The 25,243-nt window shown below is 43.8% G+C and overlaps 1 protein-coding gene across 2 annotated transcripts in view; it reads right to left on the bottom strand.

Moving 5' to 3' along the window:
• IFT27 (intraflagellar transport 27) overlaps positions 1-25,243 on the bottom strand; it is a 63,599-nt gene that overhangs the window by 22,432 nt on the left and 15,924 nt on the right. Inside the window, exon 1 of one of the 2 annotated variants that reach the window (XM_073574364.1) lies at positions 6,185-6,515. The exons of the other annotated variant lie outside the window; for it this stretch is intronic. The gene's annotated coding sequence lies outside the window, so the exon portion shown is untranslated. Of the gene's footprint in view, positions 1-6,184; positions 6,516-25,243 lie in introns of those variants that run through there. 2 annotated transcript variants of the gene reach the window in all.

Genomic DNA, 25,243 nt, shown 5'->3' with positions numbered 1-25,243 from the left:
TTTTTTTTTACAGCAAACTGAGGTCCATTTTTTCCTGAGTGGGCCAATACCCTACATGTAATCGGGAAATATTTTTCAGGCGCAGTGCAAAGCTCAGAAGTAGTGATGAGTGAGTATACTCGTTCCTCGGGTGTCCTCCGGGTATTTTGGCGTGCTCGGAGATTTAGTTTTCGTCGCCTCAGCTGCATGATTTGCGACTGCTAGACAGCCTGAATACATATGTGGAATGCCTGTTTGCTAGGGAATTCCCACATGTATTCAGCCTGTCTACAAGTCGCTAATCATGCAGCTGAGACGGCGAAAACTTAATCTCCAGGCACTCCAAAATACTTGGAGATCACCCGAGCAATGATGCTACTCGCCCATCACTACTCAGAAGGCAAGGAACGCCAGATTTTAATGTTATGGTTTGCAGGTGCCATGACCCACTGGTAAAGCCCATGAGGTGCCAGAACAGCAGAACCGCCCATAAGTGACCCCATTTTACAAACTACATCTCTCAATTAATTCATCTAGAGGTGCAGTGATCATACTGACACCATGGGTGCAGGGTCGGTATTAGGCAAAGTGCGGCCCTAGGCAACGTATAAAATGGGGCCCCAAATGCTAACATATTGCACATCACACAGAAGCATTTCAGTTGTAGTTACATGCGCTGAGTTCAGGATGCGAAATGAGTGTGATCGACAATATTGAAATTGTTCAACACTTGTTTCCCGGCCTCTTTCCACCGTCTGTTCTGCTCCCATCATTCTGTCTCAATCACTAATGGATCACTAATAGATCCCCATACAATATCATGTTTTCAGCAGCACATCTACAGCTTACACTGGCGATGTGCTGCAGTAACAATGATTTTTGCTCCGGCATAAACAATCCAATCACTCGATGAATATGTAGCATTCTGCTTGTTTAGTATAATACACCCCATATATTATAATGTGCACCACAGTCCTCCATATTGTAAAATGCACACCCCATTAATGTGCACCACAGTCCTCCATATTGTAAAATGCACACCCCATAGTCCTCCATATAATATGCCCCATAGTCCTCCATATATTAAAATACACTCCCGAGTCCTCCATATAGTATTATACACTTCCCATAGTCCTCCCTTTAGTATAATACACTCCTCAGTCCTCATAGCCCTCCATATATTAAAATACACTCAGTCCTCCAAATAGTATAATACACTCCTCATAGTCCTCCATATATGAACCCCTTCATGACCAAGCCTATTTTGACCTTAATGACCAGGCCCTTTTTTTGCATTTCTGACCAGTATCCCTTTATGAGGTAATAACTCAGGAACGCTTCAACGGATCCTAGCGATTCTGAGATTGTTTTTTCGGGACATATTGGGCTTCATGTTAGTGGTAAATTTAGGTCAATAATTTTTGCGTTTATTTGTGGAAAAAAAAAAAAAAATCGGAAATTTGGCGAAAATTTTGACAATTTCGCAATTTTCAAATTTTGAATTTTTATTCTGTTAAACCAGAGAGTTATGTGACACAAAGTGGTTACTAAATAACATTTCCCATATGTCTACTTTACATCAGCACAATTTTGGAAACAAAATTTTTTTGTTAGGAAGTTAAGGGTTAAAAGTTGACCAGCGATTTCTCATTTTTACAACAAAATTTACAAAACCATTTTTTTAGGGACCACCTCACATTTGAAGTCACTGAGGGGTCTATATGGCAGAAAATACCCAAACGTGACACCATTCTAAAAACTGCACCCCTCAAGCTACTCAAAACTACATTCTAGGAGATTATTAACCCTTCAGGTGTTTCTGTTTCATAGTAGCATGGAAGGAAAAAATTAACATTTAACTTTTTAGTCACAAAAATTATCTTTTAGCAACAATTTTTTCATTTTCCCAAGGGTAAAAGGAGAAAGTGGACCCCAAACGTTGTTGTCCAATTTGACCTGAGTATGCTGAAACCCCATGTGTGTGTGTGTGTGGGGGGGGGCACTGTTTGGGCGCACGGCAGGGCTCGGAAGGGAAGGAGCGCCATTTGAGTTTTTGAATAGAAAATTAGCTCCAATCGTTAGAGGACACCATTTTGCGTTTGGAGAGCCTCTGTGTGCCTAAACTTTGGGGCTCCCCCACTAGTGACCCCATTTTGGAAACTAGACCCCCCAAGGAACTTATCTAGATGCATAGTGAGCACTTTGAACCCCCGGGTGCTTCACAAATTGATCACTGTTTGGGCACATGTCAGGGCTCGGAAGGGAAGTAGTGACGTTTTGAAATGCAGACTTTGATGGAATGGTCTGCAGCTTATGTTACGTTTGCAGAGCCCCTTATGTGCCTAAACAGTAGAAAACCCCCACAAGTGACTCCATTTTGGAAACTAGACCCACAAGGAACTTGTCTAGATGTGTGGTGAGCACTTTCAACCCCCAAGTGCTTCACAGAAGTTTATAACGCAGAGCAGTGAAAATAAAAAATAATTTTTTTTCCACAAAAATAATTTTTAAGCCCCCAATTTTTTTATTTTCCCAAGGATATCAGGAGAAATTAGATTAAATTTTTCCAACCCTAATTCTAACACTAACCCTAATTGAAAAATGAAAATAAATGTATTTTCTTTACTTCATTATTTTTACCTATATATGGGGGTGATAAAAGGGGGGGTTATTTACTATTTTTTTTATTTTGATCACTGTGATAGGGTCTATCACAGTTATCAAAATGTACCTGGAATGAATCTGCCGTCCGGCAGATTCGGCGGGCGCACTGCGCATGCCATTTTGGAAGATGGCGGTGCCCATGGTAGAAGAAGGGGCACTGGGACTCAGGTGGTACCAGGAGGGGGGCATCGGTAGGTAGGGGGAAGCGGAGGGCAGGGGAGGGGGAGCAAATACTGATGGCGGCGTCAGATTAAAGACAGAGAAGAATCATACTGACACGATACCCTCTTGTCTTGTGTATTCTTTTCTCGAGTATACGTATACCTTGTGCCAAAGCTACAATTCGGCCACAGACAATTAAGACGGGTCGCACCTTAGTGTGACAGAATCATCAGTTGGCGCCCAACGTGGGGCTCAGGACGATACCAGATGATCACAGCCGCAACAAAATCTCCCCCCAGGACGGACGTCTTTCCAGCGGGACGAGACTGCAGCTCGAGACCTGGTGAGAAAATATATCATCTTACCTAACCTTCTGTATTCACGTCCGGCTGGGAGGAGATAGTTGGCTGTCTTCTCTGAACCCTTAAACTGACCACGTTTGAAAGTCCTGAGCCTACGGACCCGGTCAGGCATATAATTCCTTAATTGTCTGTGTGTATTATCCGGTCTAACCAATTCGGAGGGTGTATCTAGAATCCATCTAGTATCTGATAAAAACTATTTCATACTGCACTAGGGCTACTAGAAACAAAACAGAGCAGAGTACAAAGGGGATGTTTCCACTGGGTTATCACCCTGGTTCCGACCTTAGACGGTCGAAGAAGTTATGTATATATTATATATATACACGTATAGGTGCTCACGTCCGGCCATACGCCCACAGTATAAACTGGGCCCGGTGACGTGAATGACACGGCATATACATATTTTTAAGGAAAGAGGTGATTACTAATTTTTCCCCCCTCTGCTGAAATATCAACCACCTATCTAGAGGTGATTACCACTATTTACTATACCTAAAGTGACAAAAAGCCCAGCCCTAGTTGCCTTGGTAACAAAAGAACAGTGAAAGGGATAAGGAATACATTCATAATAGTTTTTTTTATGTTTGAAGTATTGATGCATTGTTGTGACACGCCTGTCCGCAGCTCTCATATTGAATATACTGCCATACTGGTTAGACTGCTATTTCAGCTGCATTTCCTGAATGCAAAGTGTTTAACAATCATGCTACATTATCTGTATTCAGTCCGGAGGATATAAAATATAGAGTGTAATAAGTTGTTTTATAGTATACACACAGTAACCCTTCAAGCATATTTATAATTACGGTAATCTAAAAGTTTAATTGTCTGCCTTATCTGCTTTGCCTCTCTGCTTTGCTGTTTTGGTTGTTTGCATACGTGATTGTTACCTCAGCCAGCCTGAAAAGGAAAAAAAAAAAAAAATATAGATAGGGAGACGTACTGAGCAAATTCACTGTCACTCTGGTTCCGGTCCTGCTCTCGGCTTGACCGATGATCGCAGAAGTCTGAACTGTGTCTCTCCCAGTGGGCAAGTGGGAGTAGGGGCTTGATTACTCTCAGTGATTTTCCAACCTCTAAGTGGTTGGTGACTTCTTGCGGGTTTCCCACCGGACATCATCTGGCTAAGATGATGGTGTTTTAGCTGCAGCATAGGTTCATAAGTTATATGGGTGGAAGGGTAATTTCAATTACCGTGTTGATGTGACTGAGTGATTGCTCTCTCCCTGAAAAGTATGGTTTGCCCAGGTGTAGATTTTTCACCTCTACAAATCAGGCTGGCATATGGATAGGTAAATTGCGAATTGTTTTGGTGTCAAGGATTCACAGTATTTGATGTCAGTACCAGTTTTAAATTCATTGTCTTTTGTCTTTTGTAGTGTGTATAATTTGCAGGAGGCGTACTAGCATGTGGTTAAAATTTTTGAATACATTCTATGTGTGTATACATATATATGTTGTGAAATTAGAGAATTGGATAAACTAGTTTTGTTCTGCATACTATAATTATAAGGTTAGTTGGTTCAGGTAGAAAGAGAATTACTTGAATGGTAATTGCTTGATTTGTACAGATATCTCTGTGAGATCCGAGGTCTATTGTTACTTTTTAGTTATTGTTTTACTAATGTCACTACATTTCTCTATGAGATGGTTTTCTTTGAAAGGTTTTAGAGCGAAAGTTTTGAGGAAACAGAAATTTTAACAATTTATAAGGTATTTTTATACTACGCAGTTTCTGGATACACAAGATTTGTGAAATACTCTGGTGTTAGTTGTTGGTTAATTCCCTATATTACTGTGTTCAAGATAGCTAGACATCACTATGTTCACTGAAGACCCCTTTACTCGGACATAAGGAGTACATACAGCTTTTACAGTCACATATCCAACTGTTCATAACCCCGTGAGAATTTGTTTTAAGACGCACACATACAAATGTTTTTCAGATATACTCAGAATTCAGATGATAGAATGGGTGGGAGCAGTCAGTCAATATCTATAAGACAGATATGACCCATAGTGGAGTGAGAAAGAAAATGTACGTTAAGAAACCCTCCGATCACGAGGGGAGGAGCATTAGATAAGAAGGGATAGAAGAATGTGTTAATGAGTGGAGAGCAGCGTCCCAGCCTCAGGTATTATGAGGTGTTACAGGACCCTGAAGCATTTTATAAGATGGCAGAGGAAGTTAGGAAAAAAGGCATGAGGAGAGGAATATAACAAGATTGCTGAATTTTGTGCAAAACAAATATTTACACAGGAAGATGTCAGTTGCAATATCTGCATTACATTCATTCATACTTCTTATATACATTCCCGATGACTGGACGTGTGCCAGCTGTCAAACGCAGAATGCAGAACATCGTGAGACTTGTTCTGACTGTCAGATGACCAACCCAAAGAGCCGTACCTTCTTTCCAACTATTTATATAGACGGCACGTCTTATGCTACATCCTGTCCAGCATCCATTATAGGTTTATTAATTAATGTAATTTATGAAAAGAATAATGAAGAAAAAGATGAATATGACATGGAGGTATATAATTAAACAGAACAGGAGGAGACAGGAAATAAATAGCTCAGACTGATAATCTACAGTATTTATCGTTATATGGTGAGGGGACATAATTATCATCATCATCATCATCATCTTTTAAGCCTCAAAGCTCATTCTTTTGTACACAATCTACTCCACACAAGGACTCCTGGAAATACCAGGAGACAGATACCCTAGTAAGCAGCTTGCCAGACCCCCGATTCTCCAGGATGTCATGCAGGGAAAAGGAGAACCTGTGGATAGTTTCTTCCACCGATGTAACAAAAAGTTTCTGGATCTCAGATTTGAAATGCAAATTAGTTCCCAGTTGGAAGAAGCTTGACACCCACCAACATCGAGCTCCAGATTTTAATAGGGTAATGGCATACTGAGTCCACAACCCATGAAAGTACGTATTCTCTTACAGCTCGCCCCCCCCCCCACACAAAAATACAATGGAGAAACAACATCTCTCACCCAGACAGAGGTTGAGGATACTCCTCTCAAATTCCTGGTGGGTCCCGATGCAATCAGAAGATTGATCAGGGACATTGATCTACTTGCTGAAGAAGTATGTAGTCTTTTCTTTTTTTTTTTTTTTTACAGGACACATCTGTAGATCATGTGGGCGTTGAACTAATGGCACTGATTCCAGATTCAATATTGGCAGGCTGAAAATCCAGTTTGTAAAGGTGGGGCAGAAGCCAGTAGCCCAGCTGCCAAGGAAATTGCAATATTTACCCTCCATTTCATAATTTGCAATTATTTCTATGAAGTTATGGATAATACATGACTTATGTGCTGTCAATGAAGTTATAGTACTGAACACATCTATGGTACCAAACCCACACTATGTTTTGTTTTTATCAATTCTATTTATTTTTCTATGGTTCACGGTGATTGACCTGGCCAATGCTTTCTTCAGTTTATTTCTACATGCTGCAAGCCAGTACCTGTTTGTTTTCACACGAGGGCCAGCAATATATTTGGACTATGATGCCTCAAGGGGCACAGTATAGCCTCTCTATGTTCACCCGAGCCATGACCACGGTCCTGGAGCCCTGGAAGAGGATACATCCCACAGCCACTTTTTTTTTTACAATACATATGGATGACCTCCGACCCTGACTGAAGACAGCCAAACCAATACTGCTCTTCTACACATACAACCTTTTTATAATTATTTCAAGACTTTCCAAGAAGGTATCAGTGTGTTTTATATGCTAAATTACAATCACATTTTCACAGCTCTAGGACTGCCACGCTATACTGAACTGTTTTGTCTGTTTGTCATGAAGAAGCCTGACCATGTAAATGGAGTCCTAACACAGCTTCACGGAGGAAGACAATGCCCTCCTGGCTTCTACTCTCCAAAACCTGACCAAGTGACTCGTGAAGTCCAAACCTGCATGAGAACCGTGTTTGCAACCCACCTGTGCTGGATAAAGCTTCTGATATTTCTGTCTGCAATGCCCTACTCTGCTCCCGGACAACGTCACCATCTCCAGATGTGCTGTCCATAATCCAGCTACTCTTCTACCTCTGCCAAAGGGGGGAGGAAGATGGAGGATGAAAACCACATCTCTGACACATTAGTGGAAGAGGTAGTCGACTCTGAAATGGCTGAACGCGATTGTCTTGCTGTCATGAGGCAAGAGAACACCTGGAAGATCCTGACCTGATGCTCTTTGTGGATAGACCAAGGTATGCAGACCAAGAAGGCCGTTCGCACACTGGTATAGCAGTAGCCACAGAAGTAACCTGCTGCCAGCAAAACCACTGCCTACATCCAAAGGCAGGACTGCGGGCCTTGACAGAAGCATACAAGAGGTCCACTCAACATGAAGCTGTCAAGATCAATCTGGAGGGAAAGAGGCTTCATCACGGCTAACGGAATGCCAGTCTGACACCACAAAGCCATACAAGAATTAATGGAGTCCTTGTTGATGCCAGGAAGAGTTGCGGTGGTAAAAGTAAAAGCACACACACTGGAGACACTTCAAAGGAAGCAGTGGGCAACAGACTAGCTGAAGTAACAGCAAAAGAAGCAGCAGTAATACCGGTTGACACGGAAACAGAGGAAAAGGAATAACCCTGGAAAAAGATGTTCTGACACTCCAGAAACAAGTATCCAAGGAAGAAAAGAAGAAATGGACCTAAGATGAAGTTATACAGGATGAAATATGCCTAAGGATGAACAAGGAAAATTTAAGGCCTCGAACAAAACTCTACATATTTGATGCTATACAGGAAACAGGGAAGTCATAGCATAAGAGTTTAGTCTTTCCCTTGGGTCACATACACGCACAAGTATAATTGCCTATATGTAGACTAAGTTTAAAAACATGTGACTAAAATGCATTTTCGAGTCTTTTCATCCATCCCAGAACTTGAGGACATAGGAGCCCACCAGATCCTGCCCGGTGACTGAGTCCTCATCACCAAGAGGTTCAACAGACGTACCCTTGAACCTAGAGATGACAGCCTGTTCCAAGTCCTGTCAACTATCGCAGCAGTCCATGGGTCCTCGCTTCCCACTGCAAGGAGATGCCGGATCCAGAGTCCAGTAGCGGCTGCCACTCTTCATCCATCTGGCACTTATCCTTTTTCCTAGCTCAAGGGGTAGTCAGTCACCAAGGGGTAGTCACTCATGAGAAGGGCATACTGACTTTCTGGTATAATGTCTCCACCCCAAGAGTAACATATCAATTTGACTACTGTCTCACAATAAGAATGTCCAGGCCCCATGGCACAGTTTCATATCAGGTTTAATACACAATTCATCTGTGTCACTACTGCTGAAATAGGGGAAGGTTCAAACTGGGAGGATTAGTCTCTTGTTGGGTGGCACACTGGTGAAAGTGACTAGAGACATCAACCAGCCCAGGCCCTACAGCGAAGGGACAAATGGGGAATAAGCCTATTAAGTCGCATGACCCTGTCCAAAGCCCATTTTAAGGGTCAGAGTGGCCTTCCAGATGCAATACTCCCCATCACTACCGCTCACTGCCCCAAGGAGGGATGCATAGTTCTGTACCTCACCATTGAGAACCCCTCAGAGAATGAGCAAGGGTTATATGTACTAGGCTCAAGTACTAAACTTGGGAGGGAAAATGGTGACACAAAAGGTAAATTTTGGCTAAGAAGCAAAGATACCAGTGGGGGCACACAGGGAGCACCTGACAAATTCAAAGTCGAGAACGAGACAATAGTTGTGTTTAAACCCACCATCCCCGCAAATAAGAATGCAAAGCGGATAAACTATTTATACAATAATCAACAACGGTTTATAAAATACACTGGGGATGCCATAAAGGCAATTATTGACCCATTAAGTTTGCAAAAGTTATTTTATGTCCTTTGATCATATTTTCTTTAATTCTATGCTGCATAGTGCCATGCCTTAAGAAAATGATGATGAAAACTATGGAAACCACAGTGATGACCATGCATGCCGATTTTGAAGATCCCCTGTATGAAAGATGTCCTAATGAAAACATGCAAGCACCACCTCCGGAATATGCCTGCTTGAAGCAAACCAACGAGGGAAAGTCCAGGATCTGACTTCCTCCTGTGCAAAGTCCGTTAGGAGGGGGTCCATCTACTAGAGATGGGTCGTCTCGTATATACGGTGAAGATTAGTTAGTTAGGTTCCAGCATTGTTGAGATAGGTAGGCCGGGAGGACAGATCGATAGGTTCGACGAGATTAGGATTTTGATTTTGCATATCTCCAAAGGAGGGACTGTTAAGGGAAGAATATATGGCACATGAATATATACAAGAATCAAAACTGTATCACTATATGGACGCTTTGCTGGGTATTGGGATCATGTTGCTTTAAGATACTTCTGATTTTCTTATATTTTCTTATATTTTCTTAGAGTTGTTTCTGTATGGTATCACTCACCTAAGCTTCATCAAATATTGAATAAACTGGGTGGACCAGGGTGAGCCAAGCTAGAAGACAATACTTGTGTATATAAGTATTGTTCAGCAATGTGGGAGCAGTAAACGGTAGCCTAGAAGTGTACATAATGATTGTGTAGCGACCTGAGAAAAGCAAATAGTAACTGGAAATATGTCCATGATGTAACTGATGATGTAGCTCAAATTCTGTTATAAAAGCTGTACACGTTTGATTAAAGACAGAGAAGAATCATACTGACACGATACCCTCTTGTCTTGTGTATTCTTTTCTCGAGTATACGTATACCTTGTGCCAAAGCTACAATTCGGCCACAGACAATTAAGACGGGTCGCACCTTAGTGTGACAGAATCATCAATAAAGTATAATGAAGCCCCCATACAATATAATCTAACCCCCATAGAATATAATGCAGCCCCCATAGAATACAATGTAGCCCCCTCATAGAGTATGATGCAATCACCCCTCATAGAATATAATATAATAGAGCCCCCATAGAATATAATGTAGCTCCGAATAGAATATAATACAGCCCACCTCCCCATAGAATATAATGTAGCCCCATCAGAGTATGATGCAATCCTCCCTCATAAATTCTAATACAGCCCCCCATAGAATAAAATGTAGCTCCCATAGAATATAATACAGCCCACCTCCCCATACAATATAATGTAGACCCCCATAGAATATAATGTAGACCCCCATAGAACACAGCCTCCCCCATAGAATATAATGTATAATGTACCCCCCATAGTATAACACAGCCTCCCCCATAGAATATAATGTAAAATGTACCCCCCATATAGTATATAACACAGCCACATAGTATATAACATAGCCTCCACCATAGAATATAATGTATGGCCATTTTGGATCCAACTTTATTTTTTTCAATGGGAAGAGGGTCATGTGACACATCAAACTTATTCAGAATTTCACAAGCAAAACAATGGTGTGCTTGGTTTTAACGTAACTTTATTCTTTCATGAGTTATTTACAAGTTTATGACCACTTATAAAATGTGTTCAAAGTGCTGCCCATTGTGTTGGATTGTGAATGCAACCATCTTCTCCTGCTCTTGACATTGCTTCTATAATGCTGTAGATAAGCCCCTGATCCGACCTGCAAGATAAGAAAAATAAGTTTTATTATACTCACCCAGGGGGCGGTCCGGACCGATGGGTGTCGCAGGTGCGAGTCCGGCGCCTCCCATCTTCTTGCGATGCCGCCCTCCTGCTTCTTCATGGCTTCCCGGCATGGCGCTCCTGTGCAGGCGTACTTATCTGCCCTGTTGAGGGCAGAGCAAATTACTGCAGTGCGCAGGCGCCGGGAGAGGTCAGAGAGCCCCAGCAGCTGCGCACTGCAGTACTTTGCTCTGCCCTCAACAGGGCAGATAAGTACGCCTGCGCAGAAGTGCGATGCCGGGGAGCGATGAAGAAGCAGGAGGGCGGAATCGCAAAAAGATGGGAGTTGCTGGACCTGGACCTGCAATACCCATCGGATCGGACCGCCCCCCCGGGCTAGTATAATAAAACTTATTTTTCTTATCTTGCAGGTCGGATCAGGAGCTTATCTACAGCATTATAGAATACTGTAGATAAGCCCTGAAAGGCAGTGGCCGCATCTTATAGCGGCCAAAACAGGTGACATGTTCACTTTAATTATGTGATGTCATAGACCTAACTGAAAACAGCTGGGTAGATACACTGCTGAGCCGGCCACCAGTCAATGCTGGGGCATGGTTACTTCCAGTGCCCACTATGTACTGAAGGGTGACTGAAAATATCGGAGAAATGTATGATTTTTATCCAAGGTACAGATCAAAATCAGCAATGCAAGTCAATGGGTCCGTGAAAGAAAAAAAAAAAAAAAATTGGACCACATTCAAATGACATTTGAGCGTAATCAGATTTTCATGGACTGTCAGAATGGAGAAATTTCTTTTTAAATGTCTCCACGAAAATCAGATGGCACTTGGGCCAAATTCTGATCAAAGTCTGATGAGAATAATTGGTCCAATTTTCTCGTATATGAAAAAAATCGGACAACTGAATGAGGCCAAAAGGGTAGTGCAGATGAATATTTCTGATTAGCTGCCTTGTGACATATCAGATGCAATGGGATAACAGAAGAGGCCCCGATGCTCACCACTTGATCTTACTTATCTCCAGTTCTAAGAATCTCCATACCTATTAGGACACATTCTGATGATTGCATTACAATGCTCGGACTGGCTGACCCGAGCGTGACTGCATGTATTTTTCTAAGCACCTATCACGCTCGGGTCAGGAGAACCGCTGGCTGGTCCGAGCACTGTGATGCGATCGTAGTCCATGTTATACGGCAGTCTGACTGCACCTTTAAGGCTATGTTCACACCTAGATTTTCTGTACATACTAGCTATATGTCGGATGCTTTGCCTAAACTGTACAGAGGAACACAAGAATACGTCACAGCCTTCTGACGGAGGCACAGGTCAGAGATTCTCCGGAAGCATATCTCCAAGATACACTGGGTGCTGAATTATTAGTCAATGAGTATTTTGATCACATCACCCTTTTTATACATGTTGTCCTACTTCAAGCTGTATAGGCTTGAAAACCAACTGCCAATTATGTAAATCAGGTGATTTGCATCTCTGTAATGAGGAGGGGTGTGGTCTAATGACATCAACACCCTATATAAGGTGTGCTTAATTATTAGGCAACTTCCTTTCCTTTGGAAAAATGGGTTCGAAGAAAGATTTGACGAACTCTGAAAAGTCAAAAATTGTGAGATGTCTTGCAGAGGGATGCAGCAGTCTTGAAATTGCCAAACTTTTGAAGCATGATCACTGACCGATCAAGCGTTTCATGGCAAATATCCAACAGGGTGGCAAGAAGCGTGTTGATAAAAAAGGATCAAAATAACTGCCCATGAATTGAGGAAAATCAAGCGTCAAGCTGCCAAGATGCCATTTGCCACCAGTTTTGCCATATTTTTGCCATATTTCAGAGCTGCAACGTTACTGAAGTATCAAAAAGCACAAGGTGTGCCATACTCAGGGACATGACCAAGGTAATGAAGGCTGAAAAATGACCATTTGTCAACAAGAAACATAAGATAAAATGTCAAGACTGGGCCAACAAATATCTTAAGACTGATTTTTCTAAGGTTTTATGGACTGATGAAATGAGAGTGACTCTTGAATGGCCAGATGGATGGGCCCGAGGCTGGATCAGTAAAGGGCAGTGAGCTCCACTCCGACTCAGATGCCAGCAAGGTGGAGGTGGGGTACTGGTATGGGCTCGTATCATCAAAGATGAACTTGTGGGACGTTTTCGGGTTGAGGATGGAGTGAAGCTCAACTCCCAGACCTAGTGCCAATTTCTGGAAGACACCACCTTCAAGCAGTGGTACAGGAAGAAGTCGGTATCGTTCAAGAAAAACATGGTTTTCATGCAGGACAATGCTCCATCACATGCATCCAAATACTCCACAGCGTGGCTGGCCAGTAAAGTTCTAAAAGAAGAAAAAATAATGACATGGCCCCCTTGTTCACCTGATCTGAACCCCATAGAGAACCTGTGGTCCCTCATAAAATATGAGATCTACAGGGAGGGAAAACAGTACACCTCTCGGAACATTGTCTGGGAGGCTGTGGTGGCTGCGGCACGCAATGTTGATCATAAACAGATCAAGCAACTGACAGAATCTATGGATGGAAGGCTTTTGAGTGTCATCGTAAAGAAAGGTGGCTATATTGGTCACTGATTATTTTTTTGGTTTTTGAATGTCAGAAATGTTTATTTCTAAATTTTTTGTTGTTCTATTGGTTTACCTGGTGAAAATAAACAAGTGAGATGGGTATATATTTGGTTTTTATTAAGTTGCCTAATAAATCTGCACAGTAATAGTTACCTGAAAAAAACAGATATCCTCCTAAGATAGCCAAATCTAAAAAAAAAAAACCCACTCCAACTTCCAAAAATATTAAGCTTTGATATCTATGAGTCTTTTGGGTTGATTGAGAACACAGTTGTTATTCAATAATAAAAAGAATCCTCTCAAATACAACTTGCCTAATAATTCTGCACACGGTGTAGATGCCCAAAATAAGATGGGTGGTCAATACCAGCTGCTCTTTTATAAGTCTTGTAGCTGTGATTTATCAGTAATTTAAGAGAAAATTGCAACTAAATAAAAACGGTTTATTTCTCTTAAAACAGGAAAAATTGACTGTTTATTCGGCATTGAATGTAGCCATTGAGCGTGCAGTGTAAGGCCTAACATTACCAGCGGCAGGACATGGAGAGGGACTGGAAAATCTCAGGTAGGCTGCTCGGCTCGCTTTCTTTCCCAATAAAGGTCTCTCTCTTTCCTTAATACGAGAGCTATAAACTCTTCGGGGGTCTGTAATTACGAAGAGTAATTCTGCTGCTCTCTTGTCTGTTTAAAAGGTACTCAGAGCTCAATTTCTCAAGACATGCAATTTCTTTACCCGTGTAATCACGTACCCTGTGGCGTGGTATTGTGCGCTGTATATCCAATATGATAATGTGTATAATCAAAGAGCTGCTGCGCCAACGCTGCCACTTTCTCGGCCACTTTAGACCAATAAGGAGTTGTGATTTGGTGTCATATAAACAGAATGCCCCGAGTATCGCGGCTCCAGCATTCTCGCCGGGTACGGGCATCATGCAGGTACTAGAAATCCAAGGTGTCAGCGCTAACTGTGTGATTGTAATGCAGGTTACAAGAGATTATATGAAACAAGGCTATGGAGTAAATGGAGGCAGAGCATGAACACACGATAGGTCAAGGACTCGTTATACTATTACATCCAGCAACGTAGTGATAGGAAATAGTGCGATCAGATGATTCTGGTAAGTAATGCTAGAGTTAAAGGGAATCTGTCACCAAGTTCTTGCCACCTAGTCTGAGAGCAGCATGATGTAAAGACAGACACCCTGATTCTAGCGCCGTGTCACTTACTGGGCTGCTTGCTGTAGTTTTTGTTAAAAAAATCCCTTTTTTAACAGGAGATTATCACTAAGGGACTAGTTGTCTCATGCCATGTAGTCCTCCTACTCTGTATATACACACCCCCACCACTGATTGGCAGCTTTGCACAGTATACAAAGAAAGTGGCCAATTAGTGGTGTGGGCGGGGTTATACACAGCTCAGCAGTCAGAGAACAGCTAGATCTGTAGCCCAATAATAGACACATCGCTGGAATCAGGGTTTCATCTTCTATATTATGCTGCTCTGAGATGGGGTAAAAAAAACCTAGTAACAGATTCCCTTTAAAGGGGTTTCCTGGGCATATAATATTGATGATCTTTTCCGTAAGACCCCTCCCCACACGAGATGAAAATGGCATGATAAACCATCATTTGTCGACAGGCCAAAATGCATCTCAGACTGCATCTGCAAATAGTGGAATTTTTCAGTCGAGAGTGCAGCCAGTGCATTGCATATCAGCAGCTGATAAAAATTCAATATGCCCAACCGGTATTTTGAACAAGAACACAATGGTCTGTCCTCAGTCAAAACCCCAATGCGGCCGATGGGTGAAATGGGACATTTTGGCTGACTTTTATTTTATGTGTATGGCAGATTTAGGATGAATCCTCAGCATCAGACCAGCCCATATAAGGCCTTCCATGACATACACTCGTCTCTGGGTACTAAGTCTCTTAGTTTATTGGTGCAACCACAGCCTGCTTGTGGTTTCCAGAACCTCTGCTACCTAAATATAGCAGGAAAGGCACCTCCAGATAAAATCTTCAAGCTTTATTTCACTAACAAAATGTTAAACTGTTCACATGCTGATGGTGAAACACTGACGCGTTTCGGTTGTCTACCGTGCCCTTAGTCATAGAGTATGGTTGTCAATGGGTAGAAATGAGGCTTTTAAAACAAAAAAAATAATCACATGTGCAACAATTTTTCAGTGATACAGATTACATGACATGATAAAAGCTATATACATAAATATCTAGATCTAATTATAGTCCATCCAAAAAGAAGGCAGCAGCACACCATGTTGGTTTTCAATAAAGTGTTTTTTTAATAGCCCATATGGCTATGTGCCCATGCAGCAACTAATCATAGGAACATCTAGAATTAAATGCTACAAAAGAAAGAAATAGAGACATTACCAAAGGAAAAAGAGAAGTAAAGAATAATATCCATATAAAATAAATCTCAATTAACAAACAGTGTCAAGTTTTATCATTCATTCCTTTAGGCTTTTTTGGGTCAAGTGTAAGGATCCAGAAAGTGCCCCTTATGTAGAGCTTAGGTTGTCAGCTACCTACCCCCTCTGGAGTTTTAACTCTCTCCAACCCAAAGAAACAAAAAGCTGTCTAACTTACCTTCATGTCGCTCCAAGAAGTGTCTGACAGCTCCTGAGTAAGTGATGTTAGAGTTGTTCAGATTCTAAATATGCTCATAATTCTTTTTTTTTTTTATTTTAATTTACAGCCTGTATATTATATTTATCTTCACAAATGATGCGCTCGAGAGAGTAAGCGACATGACATGTTTCACAGTTAATGAAAGAGTTAATATTGTAACGCTCATCTACTTTCAAGATTTTTTTTCTAGCATGGCGCATTTATTGCCAAAATGTTTGTGAAATCCCTTAGCTATGTTCACACCTTGCGTTTTTGCTTTTTTAATGCAAATTGTCAGCTACGTTTTACAGTGCCAGCAAAGTCTATGAGATGTCAGAAGTCTCGTGCACACACATTGGTTTTATTTTCCTGACTGATTTGCAAAAACTGCAGCGTGTCGCTTCTTTTCAGTGTTTTGTCACCCAGAGGAAACAGTGGCTAAGTGCAAAAATGCAGCAAAAAAAACAACAAAAAAATAACGCAGCCATCAGGTTTTACTGCGATTTGGTGCAAAAACCATAAGAAAGTTGCATCATGATTTTTTTTGTGTGTGTGTGTGCACACTGTCATGATTTGGCAGTCTGCAGTCACATAGTCTTATAAGCAAAGAGGAGGATGCACAGCCATTATCCTTCTATAGGGTGCCCCAAAACGTATCAAGAATAGAAGTTCTGAGCGAAACAGAAATACATTGTAGTGCTGTGCACACCTGAGTATTATAAATTCATTTTTATTGAAAAAACGACTACAAGGCGACTACAAAGCTTCGGCCGTCTCTCCACAATGCAAGTATATAGTCAGTCCAATGGTCATGGCAATGTCTATAATGCATAAAGACTAAGTTGCCCCCACAGGAGCTGTATGTATATATATATATATATATATATATATATATATATTATCAGTCCTCTGACACGCTCAATGCAAAGTCAATTAGAACAAAAGTTGTAAAAAAAAGTGTCACGTGATCAGGCCTTATATAGCCCATAGAAAATGAACCAATGCCAATTGGGTAAGGCAGATGGCATGATAGAAACCCTAATCCCGTCGCAGCATCGTGGTAGTACCGCCTGTAGGCAATGCACACAGGAGTATGCACCCAAACACCCCACGCGTATCGCTGTTGCCTACTGTTTCATCAGGGAAAGCGTGGGCATAGCGACTACAGACCAAAAAAACCTTTATAAAAAAAAAAATACAATTCAGCCTCACACAGTTGCAAGATTACGTAAATATAAAAATAACTGACCGGCACTTCCAAACAGAAAAAGACAAGTGTGAACAGATGTAAGCTAAGAGAGCCACTCTATGTCACTAACAAATTATAGCTGCACTCTGAAACGCTATAATATGTAAACACTGAATATATGAAATTGGAGCTGCATCTATCAGATGCCCCTTTTCTGGGCGTCCGCAGGCTGCTATTTTTAGGCTGGGGGGGGTCAAAATCCATGGCCCCTTACCAGCCTGAGACTACCAGCCCCCAGCTGTCTGCTTTAGTTTGGTTGGTTGTCAAAATGGGGGGGACCCAGTGCTGACAACGGAGGGTTGCAACCCCCAGTTGTCAGTTTTGCCTGGCTGGTTATCAAAAATACAGAGGAACCCAAGCCGTTTTATTTAAAACTATTTATTTAGAGCGCAGGCGCCAGCTGCTGAATACTTCCATCAGCTGCCGCCTGCTCTCCCTGTAATTAGATGCAGCAGGCATAGGCTGATGGGAGTAGTAGTCCCATCAGCTGATGCCAGTGACTGTAGGTTAGCTTTTTACTTAGGATCACAGCTGCGGGCTCACATGGTCATTTGGCAGAGTGGGAACTGTAGCTCTCTGACCAGCGGTAATGATTTTAATGCCGATCAAAGGCAGTGTTTGCTGCGCTGTGATGCACATGACAGCGGTGAAAACACTGGATGTTTGGGTCCCCCGTTCAAGTGAACTTTTTTTATTCTAACTGTTCAGTCGAACCCACGAGACCTGAACATCCAGCTAGTGACATGCTTTCTTCGCAGGCATATTACCGCTGTCAGAGATTGACAGCAGCATCTAACATGTTAACAGTGGCGGATGGATCACGATTCTACCTGTGGCTGTTGGGGACACATGACAGCTGATCAGATCAGCCAAGATGTGCCTAAAAACATGCGGGCTCAGTGCCGGAGCCTGCATCAAATAGGGAGAGGCGACCTATGACATAACTATACATCACAGGTTGTAAAGGGGTTAAATAGAGCTTAATCCTACCTGTCAATATAATTTGGGGGTTTTAGCCTAGGAGAGGCATCATGTTAGGTTTAGGCTATGTGCACACGTAGCAGAAAATTTCTGTTTAAAAACCGGACTCCCTTCCCAGAAACCGCGCGTTTTTTTCTGCGCATTTTCAGCGCGTTTCCTGTGCGTTTTTTGCGCAAAAAACACGCTTTTTTTCCGCGCAATTCCAGACCCATAGAAATAGCCAGAAATGCGGAAAAATCTGCGAAATTAATGAGCATGCTCCGGTTTTTACCGCAAAGCGTTTTTTTCACGGTAAAAACGCATCAATATGCACAAAAATTGAAAAATGCATAGAAATGAATGGGAAGCTTATTTTTAGCGTTTTTATAGCGGATTTATTGGCAAATCCGCTAAAAAAGCGCTAAAAAAACAACTGTGTGTGTACACAGCCTTAGAGTCCCAACAAAGGGGTGCGCCTTGTCGCTGGCTGTTGGGCTCACACTAATTCTCCAATTTGTGAGCTAAGTAGCTTCATTTTTAACATGTTTTCTACAGCACTAATGCAGCTCAAACGTCATATATTCTTGTCTACATATTATAGCGTTTCAGAGCGCAGCTTTAATTTGACAGCTCCAATATTAGGCTGTAGCAGATCCACTATAACACATATGAAAAGATCTAATGTGGATAGAATATAGGAAGAAGTTCTACATTGCAATATGATCTACAGCGTGAAATATAGGGGACATTTATGGGAAGCAATATACGTTTCTGGACACATTTTTGAGCAATTTTACGAGCTCTGGAGAGCAGTTATTTGCAGCACTTGGAGGAGTTATAGAAAACATTACATGAAGCAATGAAATACATAAATTGTACGGATATTAATAAGAGTAACCCAGGCATGTAAAAAAGGCGCACACTGTATGTTATCAGGGACATTTCGCTTTGTGGAAGATTTTTTAATTCTGCATTCAATAAGTTGCAGTCCCATGTCAGCAGCATGTTTTGTGATGACTTCTGCTTTTCATCCATGGTGCTTCAGTGCGTTCATCAACATCTTGTGGTTTCACCATCCAGATCAAGTTTCTTAACGAATTTTTTCAGAAGCAATGACGTGGATTGTGAGGATGGCGATTTGGCACCGACAGACTCTACTTCCAACAGGAAACACAGAGTAAGAGGTGTCATTATGATTCCCTTAGGGTATGTTCACACTGCATCTTTTTATGCCCCAAACCCTAAACATATGAACCCGTATGAGTCGTTCTCCCATACACATTAATATGAACATTCATTCACTTTTTTCAGACCCAATTACCATACCACTCACCCACTCCTGCGGAGGTGCTTAGTGATATGGAAAATGCTTCAATGGAGATGAAAAAACAAGAGTGTTATTGGGGGTGGAGGAGGGCTGAAGGGGGGGGATCGAGTGATTGGAAAGAGAGGGGCTCACAGTATAGAGACTGGGTAGATCATGGGGAGGGGGTAGTTTAGATAGGAGGCAGTGTGGGGGACAGCATGGAAGGGACAGAATACCAAGGAGGGGGGAGTGTGATGCGGAAGCACAGTATACAGAATGGTCAGTATAGGGGTGACAGTGTGAAGAGGGGGACAGTATGGAAAGAAGAGGACATGGTCTCTCATATGGTACATGGCCTCCACAATGTGCGGGTCATATTTTGTGCAGGGAGCACAGTGAGGAGCATTTATTTATTCAGGAGCACAGGGCAGGGCAGATCATTTCACTTGGGGAGATTATAATGACATTATTATTTTTAAGGGCACCATGTCGGAATGTGCTGCAAAAGACCGGAGAAGAGGGAAGTCATTATGGCGTCTGGACAAGATGGGGAAAAAACGAAAGAGAACGTCTCCAAATCAGAGAAGATGTCATCTATAAGATACCAGGATGTGAAATGTTTGTGATACTCACTTCATCTCATCAGTACTGTGGCTCCTGTATGGTGCACAGTGTAATGATGGCTGGCTACAGCTCCCAGTATCTTCCAACCATTGATAAGAACTTACTCAGAGTTGTAGGTTCATGCGATATGTATGGTGATGAATTCCTGTACAAATGGTGGTTCTGGTAATGTATTCCTGTACTGAAGGTGACGTATTTGTGAACACATGGTAGTTATTATTATTATTTATTTATATAGCACCATTAATTCCATGATGCTGAACATGAGACGGGGTTACATCAAAACACATATATCACTCACAGTAAACAAACTAACAATAACAGACTGATACAGCGTGGAGCGGTCCCTGCCTTTGCCGGCTTACATTCTACAGGATGGTGGGAAAGGAGACAGTAGGTTGGGGGTTGCAGTAGCTCTGATGCTGTTGAGGTGTCTGCGTGGTCATTACAGGTTGTAAGCTTTTTCGAAGAGATGGGTTTTCAGGCTCCGTCTGAAGGATCCAAATATCGTGGATAATCGGACGTGTTGAGGAACATAATTCCAGAGGATGCGGGATATTCGGGAGAAATCTTGGAGGCGACTGGGTTAGGAGCGAATAAGCGTGGAGGAGAGAAGGAGGTCTTGGGAGGACCGGAGATTATGTGAGCGAAGATATTGGGAGATTAGTTCGGAAATATACTGAGGAGAAAGGTTATGGATGGCTTTGTAGGTTAGTTTTAGTAGTTTAAACTGGATACGCTGGGAAATTGGGAGCCAGTGAATGGATTTGCAGAGGGTTGAACCAGGAGTGTAGCGAGGAGAGAAAATAATTAGTCGGGCAGCAGAGTTAAGAACGGACTGCGGGGGTGCAAGAGTGTTAGCAGGGAGGCCACAGAGGATGTTGCAGTAGTCGAGGCGGGAGATGATGAGGGCATGCACAAGCATTTTGGTAGAGTGAGGGTTGAGGAAAGGACGTATTCTGGAAATATTTTTGAGCTGGAGGCGACAGGAGGTGGCGAGAGCTTAGATATGCGGTTTGAAGGACAGGGCAGAGTCAAGGATTACTCAGAGTTCTGGTAATGTATTTGTGACGCCCCCAGGAGTATGGTCGCCACAGTGGCTTTGCCTTCCTCCAGGGGAGGGTAATGCCAGGCTTGGAGGCAATGATGGGTCTCTCTCGCAGTCAATCCATACATGCAACACAGTTCCACTCCAGGCCAGCAGGGGGAACTCTGAACCAGAATTAAGGGGAGAGGTGCCCTCTGAGGGCCAAGAGGAAGGAGTGGTCAGTTAGTCTGCGGAGGGTGAAGTGTGCAGACGCGTGGAAGGAAGCTGGAGGTTGAGCTAGGAAGGAGAGCTCCCTCAGCTTGAGAGCGCATGAACTGGAGCCTGGTCTCCACGGCTGTACGGATACTAAAGGTCCTACAGCAGATACCAGAGGAGTAGGAGGCTGTTAATGCCCTACTCCCATCTAAGACTTGAGGCACAACAGCAGCTTGGATAGAGAGCCAGGACTAGAGAAAGGAGTCCCCGAGAGAGGCTACAGCTGTCTGCCGTGCAAGTACGGTTCTTGGGAACATCTGACAGGAGGAACTTCAGTGTACCTTAGTACTGGACTGCTTCACACCACAAGCGCTAGGAAGGAGACTGCACAGCCCGTCTGTGAGAGAGAATCCCCGAGTTGCTTCCAGGCTAGCCTGCTCCAATACCATCTGTAATCAGGACCCTGGACTGCAGTTATCAAGTAAAGATACAGAAATTGCACCCCGCTGTGTCTTGTCTGCTTCCTACCCTTACGGCACTGCTACATCACCGTGCCAACCACCGCTACACTGCCCTGGGACATTAGCCCTGCCTGTGGAGGGCTACACCATCACTGCTGCACCACACCATCTGTCCCAGCGGAGCTGTCTGCAGCGTCGGCTTAACATCTCCCTTGCCGAACACCACAGGTGGCGTCACAAACTATTCCATTCCATTAACTACAACCCCCATTACTTGGGTACCCAGGGCCACGAACCGGGTCACTGCTGCTGTGACACATTCCCCTGACACCGGCCCGGTACCGAGTACCCCACAGCCCTGGGAGAGCGACCCAATTTGGCGTCACGAACAGGATTACGGAGCCCGGTATCCCCGGGTCCTGTGTGCCATAGACTGTGAACTGTGTGTAAATTGGCGCCAGTTGCCGCCATTGCCGCGATGCTTGACGCGCGCGGGAAGAAAGAGGCAGGCCTTCGTGGGCGTAGCCTGCCGCAGAGCGCGAAGAAGTGAAGTGTCGCGCGGGAAGAGAGGACAGCGCGCGAGAGAAGGAGGAGCTGAGGCCTACAGCCCGGAGCGTCGGGCCTGTGAAGCGGCCGCCGGTGAGCTCACACAACCCCCTGGCCCTGGCTAACGTTAACTAGGGGGGAGAGAAGATGTCCGCGCCAAACGGAGATGCAGCGGCAGGCGTCGTTGCCAACCCAGCGGTCCCCATAATGCCGCTATCCATGCCCTACATCCCGGGAGCGGCCTGGCTACCGCAGTACTAGGGTGAGTCACACACCCTGGGTGAATTTAAAGAGAGACTGTGCAGTTTGTTCAAAGTCTACCCTCTGTCTGAAAGCCAGAAAGTAAATATCCTGATTGGACAGCTAACGGGTGCAGCGCTGAGGGAAGTGAAAGCCTGGCAGGACACTGATAAAGAGACTGTTGCAAAGGTCCTGGTCAAACTGAAGAGCACCTTTGACACCCAGACTGCAGCTGAAATCAAGCTGAGGTTCTTTGGCTGTAAACAGAAGGCACAGGACAGTATCCGGGATTATGCTCTCAACCTGCAGGAGGCGCTGCGAGCAGTTAAGCAAGTGGATCCTGACAGCGTAAAGGAAGAAGATAAGCTGTTAAAGGAGCAGTTCATTGAAGGACTCCTGTTCAGTACCCACAGAGGACAGTTGCGTATCATAACCTTGCAAAACACTGATCTGGACTTTGCTGAATTTAAGGACAGGGCTATTCGGGTACTGCAGGAGTCCACTGACAGCCGTCCAGCGCCCCATAGGCGCCTAGCGATCACCTACCATCAGGAAGCCCCACCTTTCCCTTCCATCCCTGTGGAGGCTGATGCACAGACTCTGGATAAAGATCCAACTGAGGAGCTGCGTCTTCAGGTCCAGGAGCTGACCAAAGGGATGGCTGCACTTACCAAAACCGTGCAGTCCCTACAAGTGTCCTCCAAAGAAAAGATCCAGCTTGCTTCCTGTCCAGAGGATGTCCCGTGGCTCCAGAGGAGGTGAACCCCGCCACTTCGAGGAAGGAACAACGATCACTATGACCAGGACGGACGTTCCATCTGTCGTCGCTGTCACAAGGCAGGCCACCTTGCAAGATATTGTCCTTTAAACGAGCAACCCCTGGGGCAGAGGGCCAACCCCCAGGAGTAGGATCCCCAGGCCCAAGGAACTGGAGAGCCAAGTATGTGGGAGGGAGACCAATCCTTCCTGTGGTGATTGACGGCATCCCCATGAACGCTTTGCTGGACACTGGCTCCCAGGTGACCACTATGCCGTACATTCTGTACAAGAGATATTGGGCTGATTCAGAGCTTACACGTGGCCCAACTGATGAACTGACAGTAGTTGCTAGTAATGGTCAGTCTTTACCGCAGATAGGATGTAAAGAGATTACTGTCAAAGTGGGGCGGGTAGAGCTAAAGTCTCAAGGGTTAATAGTTGTTGATATTGACCGACGTGAATGTAATCCCATGATGACTCTTGGTACAAATGTAATTGAAAACTGTCTGTCCGAGGTTATTGTCTTGTTGCAACAGGTGGCTGAGACTGCTGGTTCCGGAGAACAACGAGTCCTGCAGAAGGAGATCCGAGCCCTGATGCAAAGACAACAGGTGGAACTATCTGGCGGAGACATTGGCAGCGTCAGAGTGAGTGACGCCTTCCCCATTGTAATACCCCCCAGGTGTGAAATGTTGGTTTGGTGTCGGGCAGCTATAGGTCTTAGAGGGAGAGATTACCAGGCATTGGTAGAACCAGTATACTCCGACAGCAGGCCCACTGTCCTGACAGCCAGAGGGGTGGTTGATGTCAAGAAAGGGAGAGTACCAGTACGCCTTTTGAATTGTGGGGAAGAGGAAGCCATAATACCTCGGTATGCCACAGTTGATAAGCTGCTCACTGTTAATAACAACTCTTTGCAGGCAGCAGAACCCTTGGTCTCATCTGATCAGGTGGAGGACAATGGCTCTGTGAAGCAGCCAGATGAGTGGTGTCAGCAACTGCAGGTGGGAACTGACTCTATACCTTCATACCAGAAAAATGGGGTTTACAGAGTGACACAAGAGTATGAGCGGGTATTCAGTAAACACCCACTAGATTTTGGGCAGGCAAAGGGGGTTCAACATCATATCCCCACGGGAGACCATCCACCCATAAAGGAGAGATACAGACCTATACCCCCAACACAGTACCAGTGTGCTAAGAGTATGTTGAGAGAGATGAAGGAGGCTGGGGTCATCAGAGACAGTTGTAGCCCCTGGGCAGCTCCAATAGTGTTTGTAAAGAAAAAGGATGGTATCATGAGAATGTGTGTTGATTACATGAAAAGTAACAGCATTACACATAAAGATGCCTACCGATTACCTAGAATTGAGGAATCATTGGCTGCACTTAAAACTGCTAATTACTTTTCCACCTTGGATCTCACTAGTGGGTATTGGCAGGTTCCCGTGGCAGAGGCAGACAAGGAGAAAACTGCATTTACCACTCCAATGAGTCTCTGTGAGTTCAATTATATGCCATTTGGACTCTGCACTGCTCCAGGAACATTTCAACGGCTGATGGAGTGCTGCCTGGGACACATGAACTTTGAGACGGTCCTGTCGTACCTGGATGATGTCATTGTTTTCTCCAAAACCTATGAAGATCATCTGGAGCACCTGGCTGAAGTGTTTGAAGCTTTGTCCAATTTTGGCCTGAAGGTGAAGCCCTCCAAGTGTCACCTCCTGAAGCCCAAGGTGCAGTACCTCGGTCACGTGGTCAGTGCAGAAGGTGTGTCACCAGATCCTGATAAGGTCACAGTCATCCGGGACTGGCCGAAGCCCAGCAACCTTCATGATGT

Source organism: Dendrobates tinctorius, unplaced genomic scaffold (assembly GCF_039654945.1).
Source record: "Dendrobates tinctorius isolate UK_male_01 unplaced genomic scaffold, ASM3965494v1 ptg000038l, whole genome shotgun sequence".
Lineage (NCBI taxonomy): Eukaryota > Metazoa > Chordata > Amphibia > Anura > Dendrobatidae > Dendrobates > Dendrobates tinctorius.
The sequence above is the reverse complement of the archived record's forward strand: the minus strand, read 5'-3'. Positions and strand labels throughout refer to the sequence as shown.